The sequence below is a fragment of the Centrocercus urophasianus genome, unplaced genomic scaffold, assembly GCF_019232065.1.
Source record: "Centrocercus urophasianus isolate 14NV4802_14NV808 unplaced genomic scaffold, USGS_Curo_1.0 seq_25, whole genome shotgun sequence".
Classification (NCBI taxonomy): domain Eukaryota; kingdom Metazoa; phylum Chordata; class Aves; order Galliformes; family Phasianidae; genus Centrocercus; species Centrocercus urophasianus.
In genome coordinates, this window is record NW_024884811.1 from 11,018,798 (window position 1) to 11,041,333 (window position 22,536).

Sequence of the window (22,536 nt, forward strand, 5' to 3'; positions counted from 1 at the left end):
AATAGTGTTAGAAGGTGTGACACCTATATTTACAGATTTCATACTATCATTCCCTGTAGACTATTAATTTTGTTCTGACTGAAAATAATTATTGACAAAAAGATTCAATAATTCAACAGTTACTGTGAAAATTGGAAATGGAAAAGACTCAGAATAATTTGAGAAAAACTGAAAATAAGAAGGTATGTCCTCCAAAGTTTTGCAGACAAGGAACCAATAAACCTAGAAACTAAAATGCACTTTCTGTGCTTTCTCTGGCATTATATAAAACATAACACCAAATGTATTTTATATTATATAGTTCATCCAAAATATACCCTAAAGCAAGTCATAAAATGGAATGCACTTAGACACACCCAATTACACTATAAAAACAGAATGCTATATAGTAATTAATCCAAGGTAATTCATAAATCTAAGCAAAACCACTGAGAATAAAGTAAATTAAACATGATAATTTTGATTTGGCACTTAAACTGCAGTAAAAATCAAATATAAAACTCCAGGATCACATTTGAAAATCATCCTGTAGACTCATACCTGTAAATTAAAGAACAAAGTCACTGTGGTGAAAAAAGACTGTACTAAAATAAGTTCTGTCACAAATTCGTTTCATCTGAATGTTTAACTACTGTGCAGTGCTGACATATGAAATACTTATATGTGTAAATAACATATATTCAGGGGCTTTGTCTTTTAATGATTTCTGTCAGTAGGAAATTTCACTTTTTGACATTTATCTGTCTACGTTTGCATGCAGATCAGACACATCTGAAATCCCAGAGAACCCTGCGCTGGAGTTAAAGTCCATTGGAGTCAGTGACCTTTTAGTCAGTGACTTTTACAGCCATCGGATCAGACCAGAGGTGACCTAGATGGCAAGAGCAAGTCACTACAGGAGAGACTTGTCTTCTTCTGTTGTAGACATGCGTGGTGGCTGTGTATAGGCTGGCACATCTGTGGCACATGCAAAACATACTCAGACACCAGTAGAGTCAATTATGGCAGCAAACTCCTGCAGCAGTCACAGCCACAGACCTGGCCCATGCACCTCATGCTCCTTCCAGCTATCCCTAGGTACTTTTCATGAGTTGGATGATCCAGGGACAGATTCCAATAGGCAGTTTGCATGCAGCCAATGTGTTTTCAAAGAAAAGGCATATTACTGTCATAGACTCAAGTCATTTGATCCCAGGTGGCTTTAGTGGCTGGAAGGTTCTCAGGCATGAGCATAGATAGGTCCAGAAGTTACTTTTGCTAAGGCTACAGTAGTGATAACCTGGCCCAAATCTTGCTGAGAACTATGTGTCTGGGGCCTAAGGACTAATTTCTCAGTAATCCTGACTAAATAAATAAAGTAAAACTTGCTGTGAACTGCTGTTGCCCTCGGTGCAAGAAATGCATCAAAAAGCATATTAAGAAATTGTAGAACATAATGCTGCAATATTGTGTAACCACCATGAATAAGAAGGGCTGTTGTATATTTCTAAATGAAGAATATGGAGAATTAGCATATAATAGTTTGTTGGTACACAGTGCTGTTCATAAAGATAAGCAACTATGCAAAGCACACAGTGTCTGGGAAAACCTGATTATCGTATATCTGTTAAAAAATCAAGGGGGTAAGTCTTCCTGTATACTGCTGAATCAGCTACATTTGCACAGTGAGAAACTTGTGACAGCAGCAAGCCAAACTTGTAGTGATCAAACCTAATTGCTGTGAACAATTGCATGCACAATAGCTCAGCATTAGCAAGCAAGAATATTGTTTTGTGAATATATGAACCACAAAGGACTATAATTCATTTATAATTCACTAAGATCTCTTATTTTCTTCTCTAGTGTCTATACTTAGATAAAATAACCTTAAGATCAATGCAAGTGAGCAGCAACATGGGCAGATTAACATGCTGTTTTGAATAGTAGTCGAAGAGACCTTTGTGAGAGAGTACTCTTCTCACCTTCAGTGTAACTCAGAAGGATGCTCTGCTTCAGATCTTTCTGAACTCTGCAAAGGTAAGGCCAGCATTGCCATGCAGGGGGATCTGTAAGTGTTTTTTGAGATAATGCCTGCTAAGACAGATGCTGGAACATAACCATGGCAGTTAGAAAGCTTAGCACTTCACCATGAAAAAGTAAGGACTGGGTAGGATTGGCTTGAATGCAGGTAGCTCGGATACAGAGTCAAATTTCCCAAATTAGATGTTACAGAATCACAGAATTGCAGGGGTTGGAAGAGGCCTCAAGAGATCATCAAGTCCAACCCCTCTGCCAAAGTAGGCTCCCTGTAATAAGTTGCACAGATAGGTGTCCAGACAGGTCAGCTTTCAATCAACAGCAAACTTGCTGAGGGAGAACTCTTATCTCTTCATTCACATCACTGACCAAGACCACACCCAGGGTCCTGGGTTATTACCTCCAGGGTCCAGGATTCTTGAGGGGCAGACTTTGTAGTAAAGACTGAAGCAAACAAGGTATTCAGAATCTCTGCTTTCTCAGCATCTGCTGTAACCAGGGCACCTGTGTCATTTAATAGGGGACCCACATTTTCCATAGTTTTTCTTTTACTGTTGACATACATTAAAAAAACCAGCTATAATGGGACTCATTACCTTCTAACAGTCTAGCCCATGGGATATCTTCAAGTAGGTCTTTGAAGGGGGCAAAGTAGGCTCTCCTGAAGTCCAGGATAGAAATTCTGCTTATTGCTTAGCTTCTTTTACACAGTATTCTAAATTCTGTCATCTCATGATCTCTGCATCACAAACTGCCCTAAACCTTCACATTCCCAACCAGCTTTCCCTTGTTAGTAAGAATAGTGTTAAGTAGCACACCCGTCCTTGTCAGCTCCACCACCACCTGCACCAGAAAGTCATTTTTAACACACTGCAGAAACCTCCTGGACAGTAATGTATGCCTGCCTATATTGTTATCACACAAATTTCAGAATGATTAAAGTCCCCTGTAAGAACTAGTACCTGAAATTGCAGGGCTACTTCCAGCTGGTTGGCCTCTTCAACTTCCTCATCCTGATCAGGTGGCTTGTATACATCCACGACAGTGTCACCTATGTTAGCTCATCCCTTAATTCTTACCCACATGCTCTCCACTTGTTCATCTTTTGCTCCCAGCTGGAGCTTGATGCGACATTCTAGTTTCTCTCTTATGTAGAGAGCAATTCCATCACCTCACCTTGCAGGCCTGTCTTTCCTGAAGAGGACATGGCTATCCATGACAGCATTGCTGTCATGTGAGCTGCCCCATCATGTTTCCATGATCAGAATGAGCTCACGGCTCTGTGACTGCACACAGGTCTCTCGTTCTTCCTGTTTATTTCTCGTGCTGTGTGCAATAGTGTACAGGTAGGGTACAGAGGGTGCAGGTATCCTTGGAGGGATGAAATAAGATTTCAGTTGGGCTATGGGCAATGCTATCTTTTCTGAGGAGTCCTCATAAGATCCTATGGGACAATAGAGAGGTTCTTCCTAAAATGACAGCATTCCCTGGCTCTTCTCTGTCATGAAGAATTTCATCTCCTTCCCCCCATCAAATCTAGTTTAAAGCTGGATAATCAATCCAGCTGGCTTGTTCCAGAACACTTTTGCCCCACCTGCTCAGTTGCATTCCATCTGACACCTGCATACCCAGGCTCTCTAAGGCCTGCCCAAGATCACAGTACGCAAAACCTTGATCCGGGCACCATCCCCTCTGTCAGTAATTTACCTGACCCATTCTCCTTCCTTCTTTCCAGGTCCCAGCCATCAGTCGAAAGGACAGACGAGAACACTACTTGCACTCCTTAACCCTTCAGAGTTTTTCCAAGGGATGCAAAGTCCGTATTAATGTAATTTCCTTGTTGCAGTCTCCTGTGACCCTATCTGAATGATAGTGAGTGGGTAGTAGTCTTTTCATCAAATGTGGTAGAGTCTTCTTAACACCTCTGACATGTGCCGCTAAAGACAGCAAACCTCTCAGGAGAGGTTATCTGGGTGGCAAATGAGGGCCTTAGTGCCTCCCAGCAAGAAGTCCCCAGTTACTAAGACTCCTCACCCTTTTTTGTTTATGGTAGTTTTAATACAATTCTTTGGATGGCCTTGCTAAGTATGCTTGCTGTTTCCTGGGCTCTGTCTGCTATGCTGTCCCTCTTCTGTTTTCAACCCTACATCCTTGTATCAGTTGCCCTGGGGAGCTGCAGGACTAGACAGAAGATACCTCCTTCTGCTTGAGCAGATGAGGATCCATCCCCCTTCACTTTGCGTGTTATCATGTCCTTTATCTTCCAGATGGGAAACTGGTTAACTTCTACCCCAAGCAGGGACTCAGGGACTTAGGAGGGAACTGCAGGTTGGCATGTGTCAGTTCAGACCTACTTCTATCTGCCTCCCTCTCTGATTCCCTGTTGCCTCTCATCTTGGTGATTTCTTCCTGCAGCCTGGCCATCTGCTCAAGAAGTTTGTTGAACAGGACACACCAACACCTCTTAGAGCCCTCTGCTCCTTCTCCTCCCTCAGGCCACAGAGGGACTTCCAGGTTCTGGAGCTCCCCGCAGCCAAACGCCCGGGCAGCTCTCACTCTTCATGAGATCCATCCAGATGTGTGTGTCAGCCCAGAGAGGTTGTGGGTGCCATCTGTTTTTCCACCTGTCGGTCTGCCACATCAGGTGGTCACCATGTTGCTATTGACGGCAATCTCTTTCCCTCGTGGCCCTGGATGAGAAGAGCATGTCCGTGCTCGCCTGCTCTGTGGGAAACTCCTGTGCCAAGTGCAGTGCCATGACGTTCTGAGGTGCCAGGCGATGTTTGCCCGGCCTGTTTACTCCAGTCCTGGGCCACTGCGCTCCCTGCTGGCCACCCCTGTATGCCTGGGGTGCATATTTCACGATTCCTTCATTTAGATAGGATATCTAATTTAGATGACAAATTCTTTAGATAATTAAGATATAGGTCTAAAATAAAAATGTATTTCTTGGCAAGTGTTTGGACATGGGTAGAAAAACACCTGACTGACATCTGCTGTGTTTATTTTGGAGAATGGTTCAAGAGCACCATGCCAGAGACTGATGCTGGCTGACACTCAGATACAGAAGTGCCAAAACGAACTGAGAAAAAAAAAAAAAAAAAGTATATATATATATATATGTACATTTTTGAATGTAAACGAATCCTAGCAATAATTGGAGAAAGACAATACAATAAACTGTTTCTTAAATTGGAATGATCAACCCCATCTATTGCTCTTTTCAGCAATGATATCCTGAATATTCTGACCAAGCAATATGATGAGAGGAGCTAATAATGCTGTTAGAAATAAAAAATAAATAAATTCTGCATTAAGAGAAGTAGTATAGTATGTTTCCAGTAATTCCATGGCCATATAAATTTTTATTGTTAGATATTTAAATTGTTACAACTCTATACATTGTGGATTAATTTAAAACTATTACCTCCCTCCAGAAAGGACAAAATCTTCTAAGATAATCATGAAGCACACTAGGATTGGAAAAGATCTCTAACATTATCCAGTCCAATCACCACCAATATTCCTGCACTGTTTTCCCTTAGTACCACATCTAAACATTTCTTGAACACCTTTAGGGATGGTGATTCCAACACCTTTCTGGGCAGCTCATTCCAGCATTTGCCCACTCTTTCAGAGAAGCAATTTATTTAACACCCAACCTCCCCTGCTGTAACTTGAGGCCATTCCCCTTAGTCCTATTGCTAGAGACTACAGCAAATTAGGGGATTGGAGGACTGTGGTTTCATAGATGGCTATTTTAGCATAGACATCAAGCTAACATACTGATATCTTGTGCTTGACATTGGATTTCTTTGTCTTGGTGCCATGAAAATTGGGTGAAGTACTCAAAGTCATCCATGTCTCCAAAAGAAGGGTCAAAGGACATAAGGCATTACTGGCTTCTTAATATCAGTGAACTCAAATGCTATGTAACACACACTAAATTTCATAGCTAACCCCAGTACTTCGGAGATAGCAAAATATCCAACATTCCCATCTTTTCACAGAACTTTTGTCTTTTCTCAAGCAGCATCTACCAGTACTGATTACTTGAAACCTGTAATGCTTATTTTATATTTTATTTTGTGAGCAATTCATAACTGGTGATCTGCTAGTTAAGCACACAGATGGGAGGGACAGCAATTAGCTAATTAGCAAATAGCTAAGCTATGACCAAGAATTCAGCTTAATCCTACATGATTTTAGTGTTGTCTATCATTTTGTGCAGACAAAATATGACTTCACTGGGCTGTGTTGTGCTACTCTGATTTCCTCCCTGCCTTACATACAGTTGTAGCACCAGCAATATGGAGCATGTCTTCACAGCTGCTCTTCAGCATATCTCCTTATTTAGAAGCAAGTAACTTTGTGATAACTCTTTGTACTGTAGTGAACGTGAAGCTCTTCCATCTCTGAAGCAATGATGAGCACTCAGGGCTTTGTCAAGATAATAAAATTAGCAGTGAGAGACATTCTGAAAGAGAAAAGCTGCAGGTCATCTCAGGAAAGAACATTTGGTGGCCTGTGGGATCCTCTCCCTAAATTAGCAGTGTTACCTGCTTTTGTCAGAAAAGGTAAAATAAGGTCATATACCTTCCTTGCTTTTCTCTCTTCATTCCCTCACCCCCTAATACAGAAGCTTTTGCCAGCCTTGATAGAGACTTATTTGGTAAAATGGAAACTATCATCTGAAAAGCAGATGATTGCATTTGACCTATTGTTCCCTTAAATGCTAAAATCAGACCCCGAGTATTTCATTTAGCTTTCTAAATGGTGTTTGCTTTATATTGATTTTGCACTGTGGCTTCAGGGATCTTTATACATGTAGATCTCATTAACCAATACATAACTTGCTAACCAATACATGAAGAGGGGGAAACACTCCATGTTTGGGGTGTTTCTTTGACAGATATGTACACAACCTGCTGCAGCATCAAGAAGGGTGACAGAACAAGCCAGACTGTCTATCTTTGGTTTGTCTGTGGGGAATACCTTTCAAAAAATTCAGGAAATAACAAAGTGATAAGCATTTGTTGCAAGGAGGAAATAATGCAACAGGGAATAGAAAGCAGAAGAAACCACAATGCTGTTCAACAGTCATTCACCCTCTTTCTGTATCTTATAGTGGGCAGCAAGATCACCGGTCCAGTAACACAGACACTGTTGCAGAGTCCTAGTGAATACCTACAATACAGATTTCACTGGATTCCTAGCTCAATGCCAAAGCACTGCCCCATATTTCTCCAAGATACAAAGACAAATATTCAATGAATAGGCCAGGAAAGAGGTCAGAAGAATGGAGGACAGCGTAAAATTGCTTTGAAGCACACTGGGATCCTAAAGTGCATGTCTGTCATGAGTAAAGCTAAAGACCTGAATGTAGGATCAGAATATGTAAAGGGAAGTAACTCAAAATTTCTGGACCAAGCAGCTGGTAGGAGTTCTGAATTTAGTCTGAACCAATGGAGGAAATAACTGTGGAGAGGAACTTTTAGGCAGCAGGAAGACTTCTATAGGAAATATGGGACCACAAGGTATAGAGGAAAGGCCTTGTCACACCATCCAGATGGAAATGCCTGGATGGAGACATATTCAAGTTGTAATTTACTCAAACACAAGTTGTTGCGCTTAATACAAGGGTAACTGAATGAAATTTAATGGTCTGTGACATACAGGAGATGAATCTGGATGATCTAATGGTCCCCTTTGGCCCCAAAGCACTATGACTGAAAAAAGAAAAACCTGGAAAATTTTACATTTCTGCAGAAACTTTTTTATTTGGAAGAATATCAAAATTTTGTATTAATCATAGTAACTGTAATATTTAGCCCTTAAAGTGTACTGTGTTTTTAAAGCAGTATTTAAATGTGAAATCCAAAAGTATGCTTGTTTTTGTGTGCTTGCATGTGTGTGAGCATCTGGAAGTACCAGTTACAAGCTAACCAAGCTATTAGGCATAATGCTCAATATTTGATTCTCTTTCAAACAGTGATCTCTAATGATTTCAAAGTAGACCAGACATCTTTGTTGCATCTTGTCCAGATGAGATATGGTGCCGTAGGCATGCAACTGTATCACTGCCATGAGTGCTACAAGACATAAGCTCCTTACAGAATCATTTGACAGAATCAAATATGAGCAGATCTGTATAATACAGATATCCTGTATTTATTTGCTGTTCATATATATGCAGGCAGCAGGAATTATTATGTACATGTATTTTTTCACCCCTTGCAATAAGATTGCAAGTCTCATTCTGAGGTGGCAATTGGAAAAGGAACATGTCTGCAAAACAGGGATCCAGAAAGGGCTCAAAGGCAATCTAATGTTTGTTTAATTATTTTTGTAAAGAAGTATAAACCAAGAAATTTTTCAGAGAAAATTTGAGAACTAAATTACGTTGCCTGGGATTTCTCTTGAGTGTGCAGACATTACAAATTATGCTTGGTAATCTTGGAATCTGAAATATTAACAAAATAGGCATTGAAGAATGTTTGTAACTGGACCAACCTACTGAGAGCTGTTTCAATGAAAAAGTGCAAAACACCTGCCTTTTCCTCATGACATCAACAATATCCTATGGGCAGTGAGCTGAAATACGTATGTCAACCTGCACCTCTGTAATTGTGACATAAAATACTCAGTGACTTGAAAAATTAGAAAAATCTCTGCATTCCTGAATGCACAGGTTAAAAGGTCTGGGTCTGTGAACAAAGTTCAGCATAGAAAACAACTGCCATTTTATCTTACACACAGAAGCATAATGGAAATCACTCTCAAATTCACCACGATAAATGCTTGTCAAGGAATTATTTTTTAGGGAAAGCTCTTATGTATCCTCTTTATTGTGCCAAAGCTAATGCTGCAATTGTTGGCTTGCTCTGACTAGGGTGGGAATTCTGCTACTTTTAGCTTGCTTCATACAATAAAGTATTCCTATATATAGTTCTTATTACACACTTCTTCAAGTATGAGGAGGAAAGAAACTAATCCAAACTAGTACAGTATTGTACTGCACATTTGTAGAAACCATATAAAGGGAGCTGGGCAAAGGCCTGCACTATTGCATTAATTAACGAATGTGAAAATGGGTAATTTAGCTATACAGTCACTTAACAGGTTATTCTTCTTGGAATATTATGAGGTGGAAAACAAAAGTACATGATAGAAAAATCAGTTTTATGTCCCTGTGAGCAAACAACCAGAAGAGAACTTCAAATATTGAATTATATGTTTGGTTGCTCTCTTATACTGATCTCAGGAAGTTCGGAATCTTCTCTCCTTGTAGAGTCTTTTCCACTTCTAGCTGTTATTTTCAATTAAATTTTCAGTTGTCCATTTTCAATTTTCTCCTGGCTACCCAGAAGACAAGGCTGGAACTGGATGAGGACACTTCATTCCTGTCAAGATTTTGCCAGTGGTTTGAGCACAAATAGTAATGTTCTTGACTAAGACTAAACTAAATGAAAGTAACTAAAGTAAGTAGTAGAAATTATTAAACATCATGCATGTCTTACTGAACTTGTATCTCTGTGTTAAATTGAGCAGGATGTAAACCTGTTAGGGAAAAGATCTCCTCACAGGGCAGGTTCACCAAAAATTCAGTTCTGGACTATGAAGATGGAAAGGTAAGCACTGAAAACCCACCAAAAACATACTTCAGCCATTCAGGACCTTCAGACTTAAGTTGCCTGACATTAAATACTATATTAGTGCAGGTGGCTGGAGATAAATTACAGATAGAATTAATCAGGCTATTGGAAGATATTGGAAAATCATTGGCTGCCTGGCACAAAATGAAGGAGAAAGGAGCTTATGGTTGAGTAGAAAAGAGCATTGTCAAGTCAACTCAAAATACAATTCAAGGCTTAACTGAAAATAGCAGTAAGCTGTATTTTTACTGTTTAACAAAGGATCATCATTGGGAGAGCTGAGAACTAGTGGAAACTCTGATGCACACAGTGAAAGGGCCAAAATATAATAAAGAAATATGTGGCCAAATTTGAACTTTAAAAGATAGAAAACACACTAATATTCATAATTCAGGTCTTTCTTATTTAATTTATTTGTTTTGGAAGTAAAATTTTCACATACATATCTGGAACAAAAACTAATTCAGCAAACTGTGAGATTCACTAGTGTTTTCTTGGATGTTAACAGTGATTTGCAGTATTTTAGATTTAGTGTTACTGATAGAAAAGAAGTATGAATAGATTGCAGCATCTTTCCACTTTTTCTTGACAGGTGTTCCTTACAATATTTATTCTTATAACCAAGACTTACTTTTCTTTACTAAAACATGTTATATTTACATTTTTATAATGTTATAATTACATTTTTATTGCTTTTTAGAAGTACCAACTATTAGGCTAGCAATGCTTTGGTGCAGAAGAAGATCAGGCTACAGGATGAAACTGAAGATGATTTATCTTAAACTGCATATGGAAGATTAAAGCAGCATGTGCTTTCAGCAACATGTAACCATATTTTCTTTATTCTCAGGAATACAAAAAAAAAAAAAATAATTCAACAACTGTCAGATGCTTTATGATGCATAATTTGAAAATGGTATTTTAGGACTTTCCTCTGTAAAAATAAGCAGAACATTGTTATTTTTCTTGTCACTTCATAATTGTTTACTTGATTTGATGTTCTGCACACAATTCTATTACAGAAAAATGCAGGTTTTTTGTTGTTGCTGTTTTTGTTTTGCTTTAATTACATTTAGTAGAAATAAGAGTATGTACTAGCCTTAAGATAAAAATATCATTGCAATATTTTTATCCAATAAATTGCTTTTAGTCAAGAAGTATTGCTGTCTGGAAGTTAGTGCATAGTCTTGTCTCTGTGCAATTGTAGCTTAAATTAAATGGCCCTACAAAACTCAGTTGTAAAATGCTGTATTCGTTCATGTGGAGAATTAGGTTTATCCATGTCCTGTATGCATGTAGAACAAAAGCCATTGTAGGCTGTTTTCTTTAACTCAACAGATAACTCATGAACTGGCTATGTGTGGTGGTTTTCTTTTCCCCTACAAACACAGAGGCTTCTGTACCAAAAGCCTTCTACTTTTTCATTAAAAGTATAAACTGATATTTTTTGTCAGTAACCTCATAAGCCCAGGGGTGGTACACAAATTGTAAACTGGAAGAAGGAAAGAGAAGGGGAAAGCTATTAAATGAATAGTTTTGGACAAAATCCTGTCACATATACGTTTGGCATTAAATATGCTGGTATGAACTAAAGAAGAAAGTTGAAAATATTTTTTAGTGCCTGTCATTTCTTTGTTGCAGCATGGTTTTTTCCTTTAGCCCGGTCTTCAGGCCACTCTGAACTGTGAATTGGGTCTTGTCCAAGCAAAAAAAAACAACAAAAAAAACCCCCCAATCATTTATGACAAATAACCGTAAGAACATTTCGGGTACATCCATTATACTGGTGCTTACAGATCAAATTCAATGTTAATGAGTTTAAGTGCAATTCATTTGCAACAGTTGAATTTCTTTAGCTGCCATGGAAGAATTAAAAAAAAAAATAAAAAATTACTGTTTCGTGGTTTTTAGTCCCTGTCTGAAAAGAAATAACAGAATGCTTCTTTTCACTCTGCTAGCAACATTCACAGTGTATAAAACCACATTATGTGTTATAAGCGCTTCTTCATGTCATGAATCCAAAGACAGTTCTTACCTCTTGAAGGGAATAAGATATTAATGAATATAGGTTACTCCAGTAGCATTTTTAAATGTGGCAACTTTGACATTTAACTGTACACAGCTTTTCGGTGTTTTGTATTGTTTTCAGAATTAATTTCAATCTATAAAAACTCCATTTAGATGTTTTTTTTTTTTTTCTCATGGTTGTATTTGTCAGGCATTTTATTTCATTGTCAGTAACAACTATGTATTTTTTCATGGTTCAAAATGCTGATAATTCAATAATGGATATATTTCAGAGGTTCTGACATCACTAATTTGTTTGCTAAGCTCTTATGTCTCAATAGCAACAATTTCAAAGCAAAACAAAAAGTCCAATAAGATGGCATATAAATTTACTTAAATTATTCAGAATAATTCTTCAGAAAGCTTCACCCAGACATTCTTCATTTAAAGAAGGAATTAGGGAAAAAAACTGAAAGAAAGAAAAAGAAGTGTCTACACAGGGCTCTCCTGTTCTTAATTTTGGTTGAAACCATGCATACCCCTTTGAAGTACTGGCTTTAGTAATACACACCTTATCCCTCTGTGTGCCAGCCATATGAAGCTATTTACATTGTAAGATTCAGCCAGAGGCCAGGAAAGAGATATGTACAGTAATTCCAAACACAGTCTATAAGGAAGTGCCTCAAAGATTTTCATAAAAGTCAATGACACCTATCAAATGGCATTAGAAACATGTAAGAAGGCATGGCCATGATTACCTCAAACTGACATGATAGTACCTGTCTCAAAGAAACTGCACTTTATTGAATTGTCTTTAAACATTTAGTTAAAGTAACAAAGCCAGCAAAGTAGTTTAAACTTCCACCAAAACAGATGTCAAAGAGTGACTAGGCTTTGAAATATAAATGAACTCAAGGGTCTTCTGTTGCTTTTGAGTAAGACAAGCTGACTGAAAAGCAAAACAATTTAAATGGAAACCATTGTTTTTCTGTTGTGGTACTTCTAGCCATAACTATCTATCTGTCTGTCTGTCTGTCTGCCTATATAATAAAAGTAATGTGTGCTTCTAAAGGTAAAGAAAAAAGAGTGAAAATGACTCTAAAACCAGTCTGTAGTACTTTGGCGTAACAGGAGACTTTATTTTCCATCACTGAATCCCTCATCAATACATGTACTTCGTACACATACAAGGAATTGCATACATTTCAGCAAAACTTACTCCACCATCAGTGAATGTTCCAGGTATGACGCTAAATATTTTGGAGATTACTTCGGCTATCTAGTTGTCAAGAATGACAGTCTGGTGTATGTCATAAATCTACAGTAAATCATACGTCTGACATAAATTATCATAGTAGAAGGGAAATTGAGATAAAGCCATGCACACTGAGTGGTAACAGCTTTGGATCACCACATAACATATGTGTATACTTGACGTTAAGTACTGAAACCATCTACATTCTTCAAGGGAAATAAATACATGCTTGAGGGACTTTTACTTACATCACCAAACCTTTTTTCAGAATTTTCCAGGATTTAATTATTTTTTGGTAAATTTTTTTCACATCATAAATTATTGACAGCATTTGTCACTCTGTTACTGTCAAAAACTGATTGGGCTTAGATCCCTGGATATGCACACTGCAGTGATTCTCTATCTCGATCTCAGTCTGTGTATGAGCATGTGCTGAACACATTAAAATGAATCATCAAAAGGCACCAGATGCATGGAGTGAATAGAGGCATATAAAAAAGCAAGAAAGTTGTAAGAGTTATCATGCCCTGTTTTTTTGTGAAATAAACAATGTATTCTTGCACCATTCCATATTTATTATGGTTAATGGTTCATTTAGCTCTCACAGTAACCTAGACCAGCCCGATGCCAAAGACTTTCATATACACAGATGGAGGAGATAATGGACCTAACTTAGAAAGTGCTAAGTATCCAGTGACTAATTTTGCAATGGGCTATATCCATAAGTACCCTGTAACCTATTCTCAAGCTCCAGAATAATTTAATAGTGTTTCTGTTTATGCTACAGTGCCTCCAATTAGCATGACATTTTTGTTCTGGATCTTGACCCCTGGTGTTCTGGGATATTTGGCTTTCTCCAGGTTCTGGCCACTGCCCAAATTTTGGCATTCCATAAAGCTCATATGGACGTAAAATTGCCAGATCTCAAATTCCAAACAGGAGCATCTCCTGCTCTTGCTGTGCACATGTTACTGGTTCACCAAGAGATGTACAAGGTTCCTGGCTCCTTTTGTGGGTTTCCATATCAGTTCAGCTTCAGTTTTGGTTCAGACTGGGTGCTGATTGCTTCATGTGGCTGCTTTGTGGGTTCTCTGTAGCTGGATCTATGTCCCTCACAGATGCCCTCACTTCGGTACCTCACCTGCTCTGATGCCAATGACCCATTATATAGGCCAACAAAATTCAGAAGCCAAGCTCCTGGGAACAAACTGTTCTATCAGGCTCTGTGCTAACTTTGCCCCACCTGATAGGAACATAAATTCCATTCTTTATGCCAGAAGTTCTGTCTGTGGTTTGCCAATGCTTTGTTCTCAGTCTTCTTGCCACCTCTAGCATTACTAAAATGCCTCAGATGCCTAATCAAAGTACAAATTAAAAATGCAAGATTAATTACTTTCTGAACTTTTTTATCCAAACAGTAAATTGTCTGGCAGTGAACAGCAATTTGATGTTTCATTTATATTATACTAATAAGGAAATCTGCCAAAAGTAACTAAAGAAAATGTGCAGTTGTTACTATCATAACTGTTATAGAACTAGTGTTGTATTAGGGTATACCCTGTTCACTTTACTAGAGGCATAGTGAAATTTTCCATATCTGCGCAAATTGACAACAATATTGAGAATCCTGTTAAAAAAATCACAGAATCTCAGAATGGTTTAGCTTGGAAAGAATCTCTGGAGGTCATGTAGTCCCACTCCCCTCTTGTTTCTTATTATTATTTCCATCAGCTGTTCCTGTTGTAATTATTACTGTTAATTCATTGACAGCTGATTCCATTATACTATCCAAAAGTAGAACATCAATACAAAAACTTGTAAGGGACCAGTATGCTCCTGGAAATTCCCTCATATTCCCCAGCTTCAGCCCTCTGTACATGTACCACAGAGGAGCTGTGTTGGTGGTCTCCAGCCTAGGCACAGCAGAATACTGTGGAACCCTTGCTGAAGAGATGGGCAACAGAAACCATCTGGGACACTTAAGAGTCAGCCTTTCCTAACAGGAGCTCTCCTGGTGAGTCCTGACTACATCACTCTTCCATTTCCTTTCAACTTTTTGCTGAAATATTGTCAATATTGTTCAGTTAGTTAATAGTTCAGTTGCTGAGAAATGTTTTGAAAGCACATTTTCCTTTCTAAAGAACAGAAATGAAGCAAGTTGTGCTTTCTTAAAATAACACAGAAGTAGCAGCACATGATACCTGGAAGCACAGCAATTAGAAATCTTACCTTTCTGTTGGCAGGCTGCCATCAAGATCCCAGCCCTAGGGAAGGTAGGGCAGGAATCATTGCCCTGCTGCAGCAATAGCACTGCCAACTGCCTGCCAGCCTGCCAAGCTCCCTGTACCTCATGCAACAGGATTTGGCAGTGCCTCCTTGTCTATTTGCACCTCCAGTGCAATATTGAGGGAGCGTAACTAACAGCCTTAGGGTGGAAGCAATGAGCTGAAAAAATAAGGTTTGGGCTTTACCACTTCAAAAGGCTAATAGTAATCCTGTATGCTTCACAAACCATATTTTTGACACTGCTTTTTCACATCACTGTTGGCGGACAGTTGTTGCTCTGAGCATTCTCTTCAGCCACACGATACACAAGATCTTCCACACAGCACCAGAAGAAGGCCCCAAGTGTTATAGATCCACATCTCAAAACCATCTGTTCTCAGAAGGTATCAACCAACTCTGGAGCTCTGCTCCAGTGCAGGTCAGCAGGCAGGCACTGAACTGAAACATCCCAATATGGAAAGTTTTCACCAATAGTCATGCAAACTAGCAGGGTGTTTCACGTGTAACGTCTAGAAGTGGGTGGATATCAAGGCAAAACGTCATCTTTTGTGGTCTTCTATAGAGCTGTGTTCTGTGCTGGGCATCTTCAGAGCTGGAATATAGAGGACCAAGGGAAAAATATTTATAATCTGATAATGAACAACGAATAATAGACTGCAAATGTAATGAATGGCAGCATTTCCTCATGTCTAAATCCAATTTTTAAAAGCCTAAGTAAGTCTACAATCATAAAAATTAGCTCATTAAAAATGGCTTAAGAAACAGACATGGAACTGCACCAAACTGTGGCTGCTAAACTCTTTCACTGCATGCCTCCACCAGTTAGCAGGCAGAGCTGAAGGTAGCTTGTTACAGCCCGTTATTAAATGAATGAAGAGACAGAGTCTGGGTGCACTAGGGTGCACTTCAGAAAGTGAGAATGTGAAAAAAGTGTTCTTTGGCAAATTTTGCTTAGACAGGCTTTAACGGAAATCTAGAGCATTCATTGCATGTCAGTAGCAGAAATATGAGAGTTGTATTCAATTGTACACCTCTCATTATATTTTTATTTCTAACACTTCATTGTTTCTCACACAAAGCATTAGCATTTCTTTCACTTCTGTAATAATAAAACACGATATTTATTACCTAGGAGTTGAGACTAGAGACAGAAGGTGGGAAGCTTTCATCCAGGAGGACAAGACAAGTGCTCTGTAAGAGCATTACTTAATGTGAAGCCATGACTCACATTCAATGTTATTTTAACAACTTTCTGTGTTTAATTTCCTTTTATTTAACCAGTAGCCCAACACAGAAGTATTCAGACTGTGGTCTATGGACCACCAGTGGTTTGTGGGACTCTTCCAGGTGGTCTGGGGAATTAAACATTTCAGGAGCTACTCCATATTTGGCAGATCTTGGTGAAAGGGTCTGAGTATGTCAGAAGGTGGCTTTTTTTTTGTTCTTCTCATGTGAATGATCTCCAGAGCAAAAGAGCTGATAAACCACTGAGTTGAGGAGTAATTTTATTTGTTTGGGGAATAGTACTAATAATTGATTTTTGGACACTAGCTTACATTCTTAGTATCTACAGGAGTCAGAGCTTTAAGCCTTTACAACCAGGCAGAGCAGAGCCACAGATGATGCAGAGCAGCACAGAAAAATATTTCAGAAAAAGCCTGAAGCCCAAAGTTTTGTATATTGCACATTTTGGGGGAGATTGTGTGTAGTTGGATTCCACTATCTAAGGAAAATTTAGGATTGATTTTGCACATCTCAATTCCCTTGAAGTCCTGATATCCCAGTGGGTGAACTTCCCTAGACTGTGGACAAGCTTCATTTCTTCTCTGCTGTTCCTCCAGATACCTTATTTGGCTGCTGGGAGGTGGGGAAGGGGAGCACCAGCATCCAGCAATGCTTGATAAAAATGACACTGACAGTGGGAAAGTGAAAGGATGCTTGCCACTTATCTTCATGACCTTCATGAACCTCTAGTACTGAATAAAGTAACTTGAACTTTGGTGGTAAGTGTGAATTTATGTAGTTCCAGGCAGTGGTGTTATAGGGCAAACGTAAAGGAAAGGGTGCCACCTACTGAACTGCACCATGATTCCTGTGACACCCAGCTTCTGGGAGATGCTCTCCAGTAGGCACTGACCTGGCTTAACCCTGCTGTGGTATATGAGATCCGGTTAGTTCAGTGCCTAAGGGGCATGGATGCAGGCCAGATAAAAGAAATGTAATGCTTGAATAATGCATGTACTTCAGTGTTCAAAAATGCAACAGTCTGGGGAGGGTAGAGATTATGGGAAAAACTGGAAAGCACATTCAAAATTGGAACATACACCAGAAGCAATAAAGAGTAAATATAACTAGTTTACACTCAGCAGTAAGTTTTGTTTAACCTACATCTAACAATGAAATGAGTCCTGGGAAATTTCAGTTACATCATGGTGGGCTGAATAATAATCCTTATAATCAAATATCTGCATTCAGAAGTGCAGTTGTGAAGGGGCTGCCCAGCGCCCCATCCAACCTGGCCTTGAATACCTCTAGAGATGGGGGCATTCACAACCTCTCTGGGCACCCTGTTCCAGCACCTCACCACTCTCTCTGTAAAGAATTTCCTCCTGACATCCAACCTAAATCTTTCCTTCCTCAACTTAAAACCATTTTCCCTTGTCCTGCCTTTACAATGGCACCTGATCACATGTTGGGCTGCAGTTTTTCTAAGGTGTAACTCCACGGGTTTCCCAAGCCTGACCTCAATTTTGAGACACCCAGGTGTGTGCATTAGTTCCAAATACTCAAAAAGTCTGAGTAGATCTGAGGCATGCAGGTCCTATACATTATAAAAAATAAAAAAGTAAACGTTGTTAAATTATTTGGTCATGGAAGTCTGTTCATTACAATCTAAACCATTTTGCTGTTCCTAAAAGCTGGACTGACTTCCTGGGCATCAGTTTGGATGCCATGACTTCAGCTACATCAAATGTAAGCCTTGTGCAACAATGACAAGGTCTTGTAATAGTCCTTGGAGCCTTATAACTGCCCAGTTTCTAGACCAGCATCCAGCATGACCATCACTTGCATTCTCACTCTTAGTTTGTCTCTCACTTCATAGACGAGGAATACTGGAGGTCAGAAGAAAGATGAAATGGGAACTGCATCAGGTTACCATAAAGAAGATCTGTCTTTTTGAGAGGAAATATTCCTGCAACTGTTTCTTAATTTTGGACTAAAATACTTGGTATTTGGACTTCTACATTATGAAGTCTGAGAGGAAAACTAAGGCTTCTTTCTCATTTAGGGTTTAAATCTGAAATTGTTTTCAGTAGACACAGGTTCTATGTCTATTATGGGTATATCTTTCTTTGGAAACATTCACTGAAATAATAATTATACTTTCAACAAACATTTATTTTTAATTACATTGTATAATGTCTCGAGAACTAAAGGAACGAAAAAAGTAATGAAAAACGACTAAAAAAGACCCACAAGAAAGAACTGAGAGTCAACATGAAGAGAAAGTCTGTTCAGCTCTAGGGATCTCACCATAAAAAGAAAATGGACCTCTTTGAATGGGTCCAGAGAAGGGCCATAAGCTAAGGGTTAAAGAACTCTCCTATGAAGAAAGGTTTAAGGATCTGGATTTATTCAGCAGGAGATGGGACTTTAAGCAACCTAATCTAGTGGAAAGCGTCCTTTGTCCACTGCAGGGGGATTAGAACCCAATGGTCTTTAAGGTTCCTTCCAACCCAAACCATTCTGTGATTCATTCTATGATCAAAATAATTACGTCAAAAAAAAAAAAAAATTCTTAAAATCAATTTTTTTTTTTTTTGTAACGGAGAGGGAAGACTTCATTTTTTCAAGTGTACTCTTTCAGTGAGGGTTGAGGATACTGAACATCTTACAAGATCATGCTCTGGGACCACTCCACTGCAAGTCAGTGGAATGACATTACAGAAAATTGGGCTGAAAAGAGGATCAGATATGTAATATACCCCAGGAACTCAGAAAGTTCCAGTTTTCTTCATATATTCTTATATTATGTGCACTATTACCAATTACATGAATGCCTTCAGGATTTCATTTTCTAACTGCAAGCCATTTCAGTGCAGATATCGCTTTAAAAAGAGTGTAAAACCAGGTGAAAGTAAATGCACACAGTTCTACAGTCAGGAGATTAGAAGATAACTATCCAAGAAAACCTAAGTGCATTTCACACTTGGTTTCTGGACTGAGAATTAATTTTTTGCGAGATTTCAAATGATTTTATTGCAGCTACTAAAACAATATACCACTAAGCCACCAAAATGATATTTTTGGAATGAACTGAACTTTCAGTAAAATTTGATACTTCCAAAATACTTTTTGTAATCACTTGAGAGAGATTTTTATTTTTGTCTTTTTTTTTTTTTTCCCTTGTGAAGTGAGAAGAATGTGCAAACCAGTATGGGCTAGTAAAGCATATGACACAAAGTTTGGCTCTACTGAAGTCGTAATTGGATGAGACTATGATCCACCCACAGAAATAACACAAATCCTTTAACAAGAGTCTTAAGAACAGTTAACTAAAGCCAACATAGCAACAAACTTCCCCTGAAAACACACCTTATCTCAGGAAGTGAAAACTATTCAGTGTCTAAATTTCAATTAACTTTGTCACGCTTTTCAGAATCACAGCAGTTGCAAGCTTGATTCACGTTATGATGACAGATAATTGCTTTTACAGGTCTGGCTTGGTGGAACTGTGGAAAAAGCCTTGCCAGACTATATTACATGAGTGAAAAACATTAAATAGACAGCTAACATGTCTCATCTCTTCCTCTACCTCCTCTCTCTTTTTTTCTCTATCTTTTGTAACCTCCCATAGAGGTTTATGTGTGTGCATCTGTGTGTGTCTTTGTGTCTGTGTCAGTAAAAGCCCAAACATTAGATCACAAGTTCTTGTTTATATAAGCTTCAATTTACCCTTCAGGCAGAAACTTAGAGATTTCCAAACACACAGATGCTTGCCACTATCCAAATTCAATTTGAAATGCTCTGCACAACATCTCCTTTAACTTAGCTAACCTTGTATTGTTTGAATACTTCACAACCTGTTTTGATTGCCAAACATCATTACTAACTTTGCCATTGTTAACAAAGCTAATTGAAACACAAATAAATGGAATTCCATAAAACGTCAAATCTTCTTTAAAAATGCATTCATTTTATTAAGCACATGAATCTGATTTCACAAAGACTTCTAGGTAAGGTTTTTACAAAAAAACTGTAAAAAAATGTTGCTACCTGGTATGATCTAGATCGTAAAGAAGATCCTCCAGGAGTCTGTAGGAATGGACCATAATCTGCCAAGAATCTCAGGGCTATAATTTATTCACATAGAGCAAAATCTAAGGAAGAGATACAGAAACCTCAGGAAAAGGAAAGTTTACTTAGGGAATTGACAAAGAATGTTTCCCTTACGGGAAGATTTGGAAGTCTGTGGAATACAAGGATAGAAGCACTAAACTTTGCAGGCTTTGGGGAACATAAGATTTTTTGATTGTGACATGCTATGGTTTCTTTCAGTGGGCACCCAGTGGAGGCAGAGGTTCTGTGCTCTAGAAATAACTTATATTGGAGAGATTTGGGACGAGATAATCAGTATTGCTAATTTTCAAAAAATCTCATACAGTAAATAATTCTGAGGTTTCAGGATCTCACCCCTTATGAATTCATTTCAAGGCGATAAATAAAGCAAAATACAACTAAGTAAGAGAAAAGGGAAGCAGAAACTTTGGCATTATTAATCTCCATTCTTCTTCTTTCAGGCAAAGCATGGTTTATGAAGAGGCAGCACATATCCTTCCTGAAAATCATGAAAATCTGAGTCTGTAGCAATGCCATCATTAATTACATTGCTTGCTGAATCAGGAGATGTTATTCTCTATAGAGGTTCTTCTACAGCAGGTCCTTCTGCTCCTCTCTGAACCTCCTATGCCTCCTAGAAAAGGGATGTGTGTTCCCTGTCTGTAATTTCCATTCTGTGGAATGGACATACATAAGTTGTTAAAATAATTAGCTGACCCATTTTAACTGTTGTTATTTTTTCACTAATGAGCTGGCTGCTGCAGGGTCAGCTGGAGTAAATTTGCAGCAGAGCATTTACCCTGTGACAGTGGACTATGGCACAGTATTGCCCTGCAGTATACCAGAGATAATGCTGTTCACATTTCAGTAAAAGACTGGCAGGATGACCTGGATGCACTGAGCGATGCAGCAGGTATCATTGTGGGCATGGGGTGCTGCTGCAAACAGCTGATACACTAGAAATTCACTTCCTAATGTATCCAATTCTCTACCTATATGTTTTTGATATCACACTTCTCTACATATATGCTTTTGATATACATTGAAAATATGCTTTTCTGTGCCCACAGGATATCTTTATATTGTCCCTTTCTGGCACAACATAAATCAATGGCAGGAATTGTTGCATAGCTTGAAAAACGTAGGCACAGTACATTCTCCAAGATTCATAGCAACATATGTCTGTGTATCTTGTTCAGAGCCGTGCCTGAAACATGTTAATGTATGTGTACAAGTAAAGGCACGTAAAGGGGGTTTTGGTTTAGGCACATTTTATCACTGGATTTATATGGGCATGAGGTAACACCTACTTTTTTTCTTCAAAGAACTAATCCACATGTATAATCAAAACAAGTCTTTATTCTGCTCACTAAATATATACCAGATGTATCTCTTATAAATGTTACATTTTGTAGCATGGTGGGATTTCCTAGTACCTGTGAGTTATGTCAACCTTGATGCAAAAGGAAAGAAAAATGAAGAGCATTGCATTGTAGGATATAGGGTGTCCTAGACATTGTCACAGACTAGTCTGTAAATATAGTAAACAGCTACATTATCACCCTATTGATTTACTTTGTGCTACATGATGGCTTGATTGTTGTAAACAGATCATGCCACTAAAATAACAAACAAAATTGATTGTACTGAAGCACACACATTGTAATTTCCACTGGCTTTTAGGTTTGTTTTGCTATACACTCACATATCATAGGGTTGTGATTAGCAGTTCTTCATGGTGTAACAAGGGAATAAAGATGTGAAAACGTTGTGAATACACTTTGTTGCATCCTTGAGAATGAAATTTAAGTGCTGAGTTGCTCGCAGTTTGAAGGCATTGTAGAAAACTAATCATCTGCGTGTACCTTAGCTCTTGCTAGCTAAACACTCAGGCACTCCTTTCAGAACCTTCCTTACACACTAAGAGTCAACCCTTTAAAAAGTTTTGATTATTGCAGAAGTTTCAACTATTTTAGT

At 38.5% G+C, this 22,536-nt stretch overlaps 1 long non-coding RNA gene across 3 annotated transcripts in view; it reads left to right on the top strand.

Moving 5' to 3' along the window:
• LOC122164161 overlaps positions 1-11,489 on the top strand; it is an 18,043-nt gene extending 6,554 nt beyond the window's left edge. For 2 of the 3 annotated variants that reach the window (XR_006170141.1, XR_006170142.1), the window contains exons 3-4: positions 761-2,016; positions 9,351-11,489. This is a non-coding gene — a long non-coding RNA (uncharacterized LOC122164161). The remainder of the gene's footprint in view (positions 1-760; positions 2,017-9,350) is intronic. The other variant, XR_006170143.1, reaches the window with a different exon arrangement.
• The last annotated feature ends 11,047 nt before the right edge of the window (positions 11,490-22,536 follow it).